The sequence below is a fragment of the Coregonus clupeaformis genome, chromosome 12, assembly GCF_020615455.1.
Source record: "Coregonus clupeaformis isolate EN_2021a chromosome 12, ASM2061545v1, whole genome shotgun sequence".
NCBI classification, from domain to species: Eukaryota; Metazoa; Chordata; class Actinopteri; order Salmoniformes; family Salmonidae; genus Coregonus; species Coregonus clupeaformis.
Genome location: NC_059203.1, coordinates 12,444,355 through 12,458,531, shown reverse-complemented (window position 1 = coordinate 12,458,531; position 14,177 = coordinate 12,444,355). Strand labels below are relative to the sequence as shown.

Sequence of the window (14,177 nt, the reverse complement as noted above, 5' to 3'; positions counted from 1 at the left end):
AGGGTAGGTAACAACACATCTGCCACACTGATCCTCAACACGGGGGCCCCTCAGGGGTGCGTGCTCAGTCCCCTCCTGTACTCTCTGTTCACCCATGACTGCATGGCCAGGCACGACTCCAACACCATCATTAAGTTTGCCGACGACACAACAGTGGTAGGCCTGATCACCGACAACGATGAGACAGCCTATAGGGAGGAGGTCAGAGATCTGGCCGTGTGGTGCCAGGACAACAACCTCTCCCTCAACGTGACCAAGACAAAGGAGATGATTGTGGACTACAGGAAAAAAAAGAGGACTGAGCACGCCCCCATTCTCATCGACGGGGCTGTAGTGGAACAGGTTGAGAGCTTCAAGTTCCTTGGTGTCCACATCACCAACGAACTATCATGGTCCAAACACACCAAGACAGTCGTGAAGAGGGCACGACAAAGCCTATTCCCCCTCAGGAGACTAAAAAGATTTGGCATGGGTCCTCAGATCCTCAAAAAAATTCTACAGCTGCACCATCGAGAGCATCCTGACTGGTTGCATCACCGCCTGGTATGGCAACTGCTTGGCCTCTGACCGCAAGGCACTACAGAGGGTAGTGCGTACGGCCCAGTACATCACAGGGGCAAAGCTCCCTGCCATCCAGGACCTCTATACCAGGCGGTGTCAGAGGAAGGCCCTCAAAATTGTCAAAGACTCCAGTCACCCTAGTCATAGACTGTTCTCTCTGCTACCGCACGGCAAGCGGTACCGGAGTGCCAAGTCTAGGTCCAAAAGACTTCTCAACAGCTTCTACCCCCAAGCCATAAGACTCCTGAACAGCTAATCATGGCTACCCGGACTATTTGCACTGCCCCCACCCCATACTTTTTACGCTGCTGCTACTCTGTTAAGTATTTATGCATAGTCACTTTAACTCTACCCACATGTACATATTACCTCAACTACCTCAACTAGCCGGTGCCCCCGCACATTGACTATGCAACGGTACCCCCCCTGTATATATAGCCTCCCTACTGTCACTTTATTCTATTGTATATATAGCCTCCCTACTGTCACTTTATTTTTACTTCTGCTCTTTTTTTCTCAACACTTTTTTGTTGTTGTTTTATTCTTACTTTTTTGTTTAAAATAAATGCACTGTTGGTTAAGGGCTGTAAGTAAGCATTTCACTGTAATGTCTGCACCTGTTGTATTCGGCGCATGTGACCAATAACATTTGATTTGATTTGATTTGATTTGACACACACACACACACACACACACACACACACACACACACACACACACACACACACACACACACACTTTAAACCCCCTATGCTCATTTGAGACCCCTCTTTCAAAGTCACTGAGATCTCTTCTTCTGTAGGCAAAATAATGGGCAACTGGGCATTTTATACATGACCCTAAGCATGATGGGATGTTTTAATTGCTTAATTAACTCAGGAACACACCTGTGTGGAACACCTACTTTCAATATACCTTGTATCCCTCATTTACTCAAGTGTTTCCTTTATGTTGGCATTTATCTGTAGGTCAACCAGTAATCACACATCTTAATTACATATGGGAACATTTTCAATTCAATTCAATTCAATTCAGCAGACCAGTTTTCAATTCAGGGGCAATGTGTTAGAAATAGTGGTATCCACTGCTGCCTAACCCTACCCAAAGAGGAACCTACAGTTGCAATAGAACAGAGAGAGAAAGGGGAGATATGCCACAGTGCGTTATGAAGGAGGACTGAGGGTGGTCAAGCTGCACAGGTCAGTATGCAGGCACAGCTGATGCTGCCTGTGGTCATGGGGTCAGAGGCAGAGCAAAGGTACAGCTGCTCTCCAAACAAAGCCCGCTATGCATGCATCTATTCCAATGACCCAAACCCCGAAGGCCAATGCCATGCATGGTCTAAATTACATAATATAATAATGTTTAACAATTAATTTAAACAAAATCTTTAAAGGATAGGTGTCAAAATTATCACCGCGTTTTCAATACTGTATCGATACCAACCATACCGACCACTTTGCTGATATAGTTCAATACGATAAGTAGCCTATACTAGAGAAATGTGAAGTTTAAATGAAATAAGTTTGCTAATATGGGTGATTGTTAATGGGACAATTGATGGCTGCAACAATCAAACTAGTAGTCGTAGTTTAAAGGGTAATAAAAAAAACTGTGGTGCACATTAATGTTAAAAACGTATAATTATATTTATCGTTATCGCATCAATTCAGGCAATTTATCGCAATATGGATTTTTGTCCATATACCAAGCTCTACTTTTCTATGATTGGTTTATGAGATTGGAGAACACATTGGGAGGGATCTTAGACCATTCCTCCATACAGAATCTAATCAGATCCTTGATATCCTTCAGTCTGCCCTCTTCAACTCAAACCACAGGTTTTCAATGGGGTTCATGTTAGGAGACAGATGGCCATTGCAAAATGTTGATTTTATGGTAAATTAACCATATCTTTGCTGATGTTTATGTGTGCTTGGGATTATTGTATTGATGGAAGATCCACTTCTTGCCAAGTTTCATGGTTTTTGGCTCAAATGTCCAGGGGCCTCCTTTATAAACGTTGTGTAGCCCACCCACAAAATATGCCCCAAAAGTTTACATTTATAAAAATTGCTTTCCCTCCCGCAAACTTTAGACCATGCGTACCCACAGTTTCTAGTGGTTGAAATATTGCATTGCAAAGAAGGCAAAAGTAGCCTAGTAGCCTTGTGCAAATGGGGAATATATGATGACATTCTTATTCATTAAAAAAACTAAAGATAGCTCAATATAATAAGATGCAATCATTTGCCATTAGTGAGAAGAGCGGAAATCGATTTATTTTATGTTTGCATTCTAAAATAACTAGAAATAGGCATATATTTCTTATTATTTATTTCACTTCCATGATCATTGCAGAATAAATTCCTCACCTTTTCTGACTGTGATGGTTTCATACTCGAAAAAGCCTACAACAAATTAGGATACTATTCGTCCCATCGCTCATTTATTTTGACCCATTTCACAGTAGTAAATAGATAAGCCATTTCTAGTATTTTGCTCTATGCGATCCGATCCGGATTCTACCGCATTTTAACCGTAGAACAGTCGGTTCACCTTTTCAATTGCCATTTGTTAGACTACATCGGATGTGAAATTTCTCGAGTAGACAATATTTAATTCATGAACATAATACATAGCCTACCTGTCATGTCCATTGCAGAATAAACTGCTCACCTTTTCTGGCCATGATGAGTTAATATTCCCGAAGCAGCCCCGTATAGCTCAGTTGTTAGAGCATGGCGCTTGCAACGCCAGGGTTGTGGGTTCGATCCCCACGGGGGACCAGTATGAAAAAATTTATGCACTCACTAACTGTAAGTCGCTCTGGATAACAGCGTCTGCTAAATGCCTCAAATGTAAAATGTAGCCATACAACAAATTACCATGTCCATCTCTCATTTCCTTTGGCCTACTGGAAAGGCTATTATAATTTCACGTTTTTGGTCTATGCATCCGAAACGGAGCCCGGTGTATAACATACAGTAGAATTTAACAGGTGAACAAACAGTTGATATTTTGCATTGAAGTGTGTAGGCTATCACTAAGTAGGACTAATTAAGTTTAAAAAAAAAATATTTAGAGTATACAATGTTTCAGAATGCAGCACATTTAGGTTTGGGAAAAAGTAAATTATTTCTTTGTTGTTGAATTTAAACAATCTGTTTTTGTCTTTCAGAAACGGTAAGACACAGCAAATGTCACTGCAAAAGAAAACGAGTGGCGCAGTGGTCTAAGGCACTGCATCGCAGCGCTAGCTGTGCCACTAGAGATCCTGGTTCGAATCCAGGCTCTGCTGTAGCCGGCCGCAACCGGGAGACCAATGGGGCGGCGCACAGTTGGCCCAGCGTCGTCCAGGGTAGGGGAGGGAATGGCCGGCAGGGAGGTAGCTCAATTGGTAGAGCATGGTGTTTGCAACGCCAGGGTTGTGGGTTCGATTCCCATGGGGGGCCAGTATGAAAATAAAAAAGAATAATGTATGCACTAACTGTAAGTCGCTCTGGATAAGAGCTTCTGCTAAATGACGTAAATGTAAAACTTTCTGCAAACACCTCCAAAAAGGCAGATCAAGTTTCCCATTGATATTTAGATACTGTCTTGGCCTAATTCCAATACTTCCAAACTATATAGCAAATAAGGGCTCATTGTCGCCATAAAAGGTGAATGATGGGCATTTTTCAGGAGGAGATATAATGCTCATTCACCTGCGCAGTTCTACATCAGGTCTGATTTATAACGGGAAACGTGTATGTATGGCATACGCCAAGTTTGTTTTTGTGAGTGTGCAGTCTTTTCAGAAATGGCGCATGCAGATATTTAGTGTACAATTAACGTAAATGTTATAAATGAGGCCCCTTGTACTTGGTAGAGTTAATGTTGCCATTGACCTTAACAAGGGCCCCAGGACTAGTGGAAGGAAAACACCCCCATAACATCCATTATCACCACTAATATTTTACAGTAGGTATGAGGTTCTTTTCTGCATATGCATCCTTTTTTTCCAGGCCAAAGCCACCACTGGTGTGCATGGCCAACAAGCTCTATTTTCATCTAATCTGACCATAGCACCCGGTTCCAATCCAAGTGCCAATGCGGTTTAGCAAACTACAGGCGTTTACATTTGTTGGTTGCTCTCATTAACGTTTTTTTTTATAGCAGCCCTTACAAAAAGTTTATTGGCAATTGTAGATTTTGAGATTTGGTGACCCCAAGATGCGACCAAATTCTGTAATTCTCCAACTGTGGCCGTTGAATTTTCTTTGCCTCCCAAACCAGCTGTAATGTCGAACAAGCCCATAGGCTACATCATCTCGGTTCAGAAGAGGGTGAGTAAAGAGAGAAACATGAAGGGAGGTGGAGTGTGACCAGCAGCTACAAAGAAAGAATGTGTGCGTAAAATAACACATGCGCAGAAAGTGATCCTGATCCATAGCTTTGAGAAAGATCTTTCCAGAGGGGCGGGCGGGAGAGGGCGAAAACTCAGTATTTGCAGCCACAGCCTTTTTTTTTTTTTTTTTCCCCATTGCCTGATTTATGAAAGTCAACCACCATTTGGCTCTTTTGATTTGTGAGTTACTTGCCTTTCCCAATCGTGATGGAAGAAAAAGGGATTTTACCTGTGTGTTACCTCATTTTTATATCCCAGTAAAACAGGAAGCCATGGAAGACCACAATACAGTTCCTTAAACTGAGAATAATTTTTAAAAGTATAATGTTAATGCAGATTTTATTTTGTTTGATTTTATTTATAAGAATCTTTAGGGGTGCCAATATTTTTGACACCAATCTTTTTGAGATTTTGTATTTACTTGTTAAACAAAATCTCTTTACCTGAACAATTGTATTAGTATAAAATATTATAAGTGTATTTTTTTTTGCATACAATATAGGTCGGCATTTGTATATAATCTATTTTATACAGTAATTTTGCAAATCTTTATCAAGGGTGCCAATCATTTTGGAGGTGACTGTAATTACCACTGCAATGGATAGAATGGATAGAATGGGTAGCGTAGCCTACATTTGGGCCATGGATTGTTCTTCTGCAATAGTTATACATAATTTGAAGACATTGTCCTGATATAATTAGCATTTTTTAAATAGCCTACCAAATTACATTAGGAACACCTTAGCTGGATGTCCTTTGGGTGGTGGACCATTCTTGATACACACGGGAAACTGTTGAGCATTAAAAACCCAGCAGTGCTGCAGTTCTTGACACACTCTTACTAGTGCGCCTGGCACCTACTACCATACCACGTTCAAAGGCACTTAAATCTTTTGTCTTGTCCATTCACCCTCTAAATGGCACACAAACACAATCAATGTCTCAATTGTCTTAAGGCTTAAAAATCCTTCTTTAACCTGTCTCCTCCCCTTCATCCATTCTATACTGATTGAAGTGGATTTAACAAATGACATCAATAAGTGATCATAGCTTTCACCTGGATTCACCTGGTCAGTCTATTTAATTGAAAGAGCAGGTGTTCCTTATGTTTTGTACACTCAGCGTATAATTGTTTATTATTATTATTATTATTATTATTATTATTATTACTATTGTTATAGTCATTGTGTCTCCATCTGTATCAGGGTTATGGATGTTACAGAGTCTGAAACAGAGTCTAATTTCATTTGGAATGTTTTTTTAAAATGTCAACAGAAGCTATCTCCCGAGTGGCGCAGTGGTCTAAGGCACTGCATTGCAGTGCTAGCTGTGCCACTAGAGATCCTGGTTTGAATCCAGGCTCTGTCGTAGCCAGCCGTGACCGGGAGACCCATGGGGCGGCGCACAATTGGCCCAGCGTCGTCCAGGGTAGGGGAGGGAATGGCCAGCAGGGATGTAACTCAGTTGGTAGAGCATGGCGTTTGCAACGCCAGGGTTGTGGGTTCGATTCCCACGGGGGGCCAGTCTGAAAAAAACAAATGTATGCACTCACTAACTGTAAGTCGCTCTGGATAAGAGCATCTGCTAAATGACTAAAATGTAAATATATAACTACATCAGGGGTATTCAACTGGGGGTCAATGGAAATATACAAAGTAAAAGTGGATTACATACCTACAATAGGAAAATATCTTCTTTCTAATGATGCCAACTTTATTTCTCAACTCCTAATATTGAGCAAATTACACTCACTGGAGTACCTGGCATATGCTTTGAAAAAGCACCCGGTAATAGGCTACCAGTGTGGCTGCTGCTGCTGGCTGCTGGTAAGCTTTCTTGACTTGGACATTCATTTTTGCCAACACATGGCTAACCTTTGTTTAACCAGCTAAACAGCTGCTCTTAGCAAAAATGTGTTTTGAGTTACCTTTCTAGCTAATAGGCTAAGATAGAGTTTACACTTCCTCTTCCAATTATAATGTGGTGGAGGTCAAAATAATGAAAAACGATATCTACCAAATCCCATTTTAAAATGTTGATTACTTCTAATTACCATTATCATTCACCTGATGATAAGACAAGACGTGATTATTATAATTTTTGCTAACATATGATGGGGGTCCCTGGTTCGCTGGTTTGCCTGGGAGGGGGTCCCTGGGCAAGAAAAGGTTAAAGATCCCTGAACTACATAATTACAGGTGGCCTGAATAGTATACTGCATAGGCTAAGGCCAGGCACCACACCGGATAGAGTATTTTTTTTGTCTTCATATATACCAAAATGTAGACACAAATATGACAATATTTGTATTACACATTTTCTGAAATATTGTTAAGAAAAATATGCAAATTAAGCAACGTACACATGCCTATACCACCAACCCACTGTTCTGCACTTTTCTACCATGTCAACTTCATAACAAACACTGGGGGCAGCTGTTAATGGCAAAACAACCCTTTCCCAAAAAAAGTGTTATTTGACACTTGGCGTCATACTCCATAATGGAAAAAAATCATGCAATTTCCTACATACAGTGGGGGAAAAAAGTATTTAGTCAGCCACCAATTGTGCAAGTTCTCCCACTTAAAAAGATGAGAGAGGCCTGTAATTTTAATCATAGGTACACGTCAACTATGACAGACAAAATTAGAAAAGAAAATACTGAAAATCACATTGTAGGATTTTTTATGAATTTATTTGCAAATTATGGTGGAAAATAAGTATTTGGTCAATAACAAAAGTTTCTCAATACTTTGTTATATACCCTTTGTTGGCAATGACACAGGTCAAACGTTTTCTGTAAGTCTTCACAAGGTTTTCACACACTGTTGCTGGTATTTTGGCCCATTCCTCCATGCAGATCTCTTCTAGAGCAGTGATGTTTTGGGGCTGTCGCTGGGCAACACGGACTTTCAACTCCCTCAAAAGATTTTCTATGGGGTTGAGATCTGGAGACTGGCTAGGCCACTCCAGGACCTTGAAATGCTTCTTACGAAGCCACTCCTTCGTTGCCCGGGCGGTGTGTTTGGGATCATTGTCATGCTGAAAGACCCAGCCACGTTTCATCTTCAATGCCCTTGCTGATGGAAGGAGGTTTTCACTCAAAATCTCACGATACATGGCCCCATTCATTCTTTCCTTTACACGGATCAGTCGTCCTGGTCCCTTTGCAGAAAAACAGCCCCAAAGCATGATGTTTCCACCCCCATGCTTCAGGTATGGTGTTCTTTGGATGCAACTCAGCATTCTTTGTCCTCCAAACACGACGAGTTGAGTTTTTACCAAAAAGTTATATTTTGGTTTCATCTGACCATATGACATTCTCCCAATCCTCTTCTGGATCATCCAAATGCACTCTAGCAAACTTCAGACGGGCCTGGACATGTACTGGCTTAAGCAGGGGGACACGTCTGGCACTGCAGGATTTGAGTCCCTGGCGGTGTAGTGTGTTACTGATGGTAGGCTTTGTTACTTTGGTCCCAGCTCTCTGCAGGTCATTCACTAGGTCCCCCGTGTGGTTCTGGGATTTTTGCTCACCGTTCTTGTGATCATTTTGACCCCACGGGGTGAGATCTTGCGTGGAGCCCCAGATCGAGGGAGATTATCAGTGGTCTTGTATGTCTTCCATTTCCTAATAATTGCTCCCACAGTTGATTTCTTCAAACCAAGCTGCTTACCTATTGCAGATTCAGTCTTCCCAGCCTGGTGCAGGTCTACAATTTTATTTCTGGTGTCCTTTGACAGCTCTTTGGTCTTGGCCATAGTGGAGTTTGGAGTGTGACTGTTTGAGGTTGTGGACAGGTGTCTTTTATACTGATAACAAGTTCAAACAGGTGCCATTAATACAGGTAACGAGTGAAGGACAGAGGAGCCTCTTAAAGAAGAAGTTACAGGTCTGTGAGAGCCAGAAATCTTGCTTGTTTGTAGGTGACCAAATACTTATTTTCCACCATCATTTGCAAATAAAATCATTAAAAATCCTACAATGTGATTTTCTGGATTTTTTTTCTCAATTTGTCTGTCATAGTTGACGTGTACCTATGATGAAAATTACAGGCCTCTCATCTTTTTAAATGGGAGAACTTGCACAATTGGTGGCTGACTAAATACTTTTTTTCCCCACTGTACACAGGTAAAATAATGTCTGCCCTCCAAAATATTAGTGGTAATTAGGAACGTGGTTTTATTTTTTAATGACAACATTGGAGAACAGAAATGTGTGGGATTATCCCTCATCTTGATACAGTGCATCTGTCATTAATCTGATTCATTTTACTATGACTGGAGTTATAGCCAACTACTTCAAATGTGTCAATGTCTAACTTGGATAGGCTGGGAAAATACTTTCCTAATAGTTACGGTCTTGTTAGTGCCGGCTTCTGTTTACAAGAAAGTGACGCAAGGGCACAGAGTATTCCACATAGACCATGACTCCGCAAACATGCTGAAGTCCCCACATTGACATCCATATTAGAAGACTGATTTATTTATTTAACCATGTAGCCCATTCAGATGACAGGTTGATGAGCTAGGAGAAAAGGCAATCAGATGAATGTGGGGAAAAGTTTGTGAGGGGTACCAAAGGGGTTTCCCTAATAAAGGGGAAGCTGTAACTTATGATAGTTACAGACCTCCTTTATACAGGATTTATGAAGGTTGTATAAGTCAAATTTGTAAGTCGCTCTGGATAAGAGCGTAAATTATTTACACATTAATTATTTGTTTATAGATATAGTTTATAAATGTTACATTTTACATTTACATTTTAGTCATTTAGCAGACGCTCTTATCCAGAGCGACTTACAGTAGTGAGAGCATACATTTTCATCCTTTATTTTCATACTGGTAACCCGTGGGAAACGAATCCACAACCCTGACGTTGCAAGCGCCATGCTCTACCAAATGAGCGACACAGGACCACATGGAAGAAGACAGTAACATATTGGTTGAAATTAGTGCTTATCTTTAGCATGTAGCCTGTGTTACTGTTATTTAGGCTATTGGTATTATGATCAATGCAAGGCAATGATGAAGTCTTTGCCTTGTACTTTGCTGACATCATCTGGTTGAAATGAGAACTACGCAAGAGAAGGCATTCAAATTGTTGACAGGACTCTTAACCTGGAAATCATTCTCAGAAAGAGGCAACTGAACTCTGCACTCAACAACCTCCTCCAAATATGAACCAATTATGTTTGTGAAAGTCGGGTTCCCATTTTACGTCCACGAAAGCGTTTGGCAACTTTGACATACTACTTTGTACCTCTCTGTTTGCGCCTAGATGTGCTCAGCTGACACCACAAGGTTCATTATTCTTTGGGGAGCAGCTAGAGTAGGCCTGTGTGGACTTCACCACAGAGTGACATGCTTCAGGATCCAAGTATTTACCGCGGATTGTTTGTCATCATCGCAACATGTCTTCGACCGGATCAGCACAATCAAAACGCCTGATTTCTCTACTGGGATCGATAGCGTTTTCGGGCGGCGTGCTGATGCGGAGATGAGCACAAACATGGTGAAAGCCTACTTGGAGCACGGCCACAATGACCTGGACACTGCCTTCATGTACACAGATGGACAGGCAGAAACATTCATTGGGGGAATTAATCTCCCCCCAAAATAGTAACTAATCCAGTTGTAATACTGTAGGCATAACTAAAAATTGTAAACAAAAGTGACATGCCAAAACACAATGCAGTTTTCCAATACTGTAAGTCTCAGTATACAATCGAAGCAAAGTATGCTGCAGCAGCTTTTATGTCACCAGATTGCATTGGCAAATAGGCATGTAGGCCTAACAACAGAGAACAGGAGAAGAGAAGAGTTCAACAAATGTGTGTGAGTGTAAGAAAAGTTAACCCACATGCAGTGCCTAAAATGTGTCCAGAAATAGAATCCTAGCTTCAAAGTGCAAGTTAGCTACAATGTTTCAAACCTCTGCTACATTAGGGCCTACCACTGTAACTTCTTACACATGCTCTCTGAAGTTATTGGACCTTATCAGCCATTTGTTTTATTGCCTGTATCTCCAGTGAGCATTGCCACCAAGGCCAACCCCTGTGAGTGAAAGACCCTGAAACCAGACAGTGTGTGTTCACAGCTGGACCTCCCTGAAGAGGCTGCATACTCGGTCTGTGGACATCTTCTACCTCCACGCTCCAGACCATCAGAACCCCATCCAGAACACACTGCAGGCCTGCAATGAGCTCCACAAAGAGGTACTGGCCTCACTAGGGGTTACCCTCCTCACACCTACCACAGGCACATCTCAAACCAACAGGCCTGGTCAGCACTATTAACTAAAATGCCAGTGCAACACAAAAAAAACTAAGTCGCAACACAGGCTACATCTCAATTGCTGTTCCAACCTCTTCAGAAAAGCATGCTGTAATGATCCAGTGATTACTGTGCTTCTGATCGGGTTGGAACAGCAAATTATTTTCCAATAGTTTTGTTCTGAACAGAACCACTATTTTTTCGTTCCACTGTTCTGACCAGCAAAATAAAGTTCTGAACCAGTTCGAATGCCAAAAAATTAACAGTTTCGATCCTTTTAAAACCTCTGAAATCTTTTTTTTTTTTTTTTACGTTTAGCTCAACATTCAATTACTTCACCAATCAGTGCGCATAGAGCAGCTTGCTATCGATTGGGCAAGCTATAGTTGGTTACCTGCATTGGACAGACAAGTGTAGGGCGTTAGATGCAACTGAAATTTTGCAGGTGGAGAGAGAGAGAGAGAGAGAGAGAGAGCGAGAGTGTGGAGGAGGAGGCTTGGCTTGAAGCACTGGGCATCTTCTTATGACATGAATTAGGCCGACATAATTATACCTACGGAGGAGCGGCTTCTATGAAGGAACTTTGAATGTCTTTTAACTTAATGTTGGACCAGAGCTAGCTAGCATGCTTATGTGTGCAGAACTGCACAAAAACAAAACAAGTATTACCTTTTTGTAGTTAATAAATCCAATGTGAAACGTGATAACTATAGTATCCTTAACTAGCATAGAAAAAGTTAATCCATTCTTCTCTAATTAAAAATATCTCTCCCTAATTTCTGAATAACGCTTGTAACGTCAGTAGGATACAGTAGCCTATGCTTCAGAGGGGGAGGGGCAGGTAGCCTACACATCCGCACAAACACTGGCAAAGCTTTTCAGCTGGCAGGCTGACACTGGAATACGTTTCTGAGTGACAGAGTGAGGGCTTTGCATAGGTGCTTTGTTGTGTTTTTTTTGTGAGACTGGAAAATAATTCCCATAATTTAAAATAACTTTATTAACCGGTTCCCATGCTTTTAAAATAACAGTTCTGTTCCGGAACAGTATAGATCACTTTTGTTCCCGGCTCTGAATCTGTTCCTTGAAAAATGTCGTTTTCCGGTTTTCGGTTCTGTTCCCTGAACCGGTTCCAACCCTTGCTTCTGATATTTGAGTAAGAAAAAAATAATAGTGGTGGCAATATAATCGTCCATGAAATTATTTCACTATTGCAATATTATGCTAATGCAGGGATATATTCATGCACTTTGGGCATGGTCTTTATTTCTATGTTGGTTTTCAGGGGAAATACAAGGAGCTTGGCTTATCAAACTATGCTGCGTGGGAATTCGCTGAAATCATTACCATCTGCAAACAATAACTCAACAACTGGATACTACAAACCGTTTATCAGGTAACACACACAGGAAGCCTGCATCTGTCACTCACCACACTGCCTTCATTCAAATGACATAACAATGTTATAACAACGTTTTTAAATTATTACTATAAATTAAACAGTAATAAATTGAATAAACATTGTTTTCCCATCCTACAATGCCACCACACGACAGGTGGAAACAGAGCTGCTACCATGTCTGAGATACTACAGCATCAGATTATATGCATACAACCATCTAGCAGGTGCTGTGCATAATGTAACAACTCTAACACATGACAAGATATTTAGAGTGTTATAAATAATGTTAACGTCTGGTGAGAAATTGGTATACCACTCACACTGCTGTTCTGTGCACCCAGGGGGCCTTCTCACAAGTAAGTACCATTATCAGGACAAAGATGGTTCGCAGCCTTCAGGATGCTTCTTTGGTAACATCTGGGTAGAGATAGGTGAGATGACAACAGAATAACATTTTATTAATAACATAGTATAGTAACAGTAGTTACTCACAATGAAAACATTATTTGTCCAGATTACCTTTACACTAGATAATATAAAACATTACCTTTGGATGATTCATGTGTTGTATGTAAGGAAAGCCACTTCCACGCTACAGACCTTGTTCGGAAGGCACTGGAGACGGTGTATGGCTCAGACAAACCCACTATGACATCTGCTGCTCTACACTGGATGTACCACCACTCCCACCTCAAGGTAACAAGCCACATGCAACAAGAACAGGGACAACCCACTATCAGCTAGGTCACTTTGATTTTAAAGCTACAATATGTAACTTTTTGGGCGACCAAACCAAAAGTTATAGATCTGTCATTCCCATTGAAAGCAAGTCTAAGAAGCAGATCTGTTCTATGTGCGCCATTTCTATGCTTCCCGTTCTTACGTTTATTTTTTGTAGTCTATTACTTGTAGTTTTGCACACCAGCATCAAACAGCTAAAAATACAATATGTTTGGTTATGGAAAATATATTTCACAGCAGTTTAGATGGTACAATGATTCTCTACACAATGACTGCTTTTTTTTGTCACAAACTGAAATTAGGCTATTACAATTTTATCAACCAGGAAATGTCAGAACGATTTCTACATATTCCACCTTTAAATGAAATAAATCACTTTTTCACAATAAGTTGAACATGACAATTGCCACTCAATGTTAGCAGTACTATTTACAATTATCAACATAATGTTTAGTTAGTGTGGTGTACGTAGTGCTAATGGTTGGGTCCTCTTGTACCTCTAGATGAGCGGGTGGTGGAGGCCTTCAAACAGGTCTGGGACCTGGAGGCTGACAATGGCCCCAATTACTTCCGCTAGATGTCTCAACAACCCTCGTTCATCTGATTGACTATATCGACATTTTCCACTAACCGTTGCAAATTTTCCTCATTTTCTTTATAACAATTGGCTAATTAACTAACATGTACAGTGAGATCTATTACAAATAAATCAGTTTGGTTATCAGATTGATGCAAGTATTCATTAAAACAAACTAGGAAAGGCACAGATTACTTTGATTCTGTATATTCTAAATGGTGAGCACTTCA

At 40.9% G+C, this 14,177-nt stretch overlaps 1 long non-coding RNA gene across 5 annotated transcripts; it reads left to right on the top strand.

The window, feature by feature from the left end:
- The first annotated feature begins 10,131 nt into the window (after positions 1 to 10,131).
- LOC121577709 lies at positions 10,132 to 14,094 on the top strand. 5 transcript variants are annotated; one of them, XR_006002674.2, is made up of 6 exons: positions 10,132 to 10,789; positions 10,984 to 11,169; positions 12,513 to 12,623; positions 12,784 to 12,853; positions 12,971 to 13,060; positions 13,206 to 14,094. It is a non-coding gene; the product is annotated as an uncharacterized LOC121577709 (long non-coding RNA). The 5 variants fall into 5 exon arrangements; XR_006002673.2 differs by having other exon boundaries at positions 12,971 to 13,325; positions 13,874 to 14,094; XR_006002672.2 differs by having other exon boundaries at positions 10,132 to 10,466; positions 12,971 to 14,094.
- Positions 14,095 to 14,177: the final 83 nt, after the last annotated feature.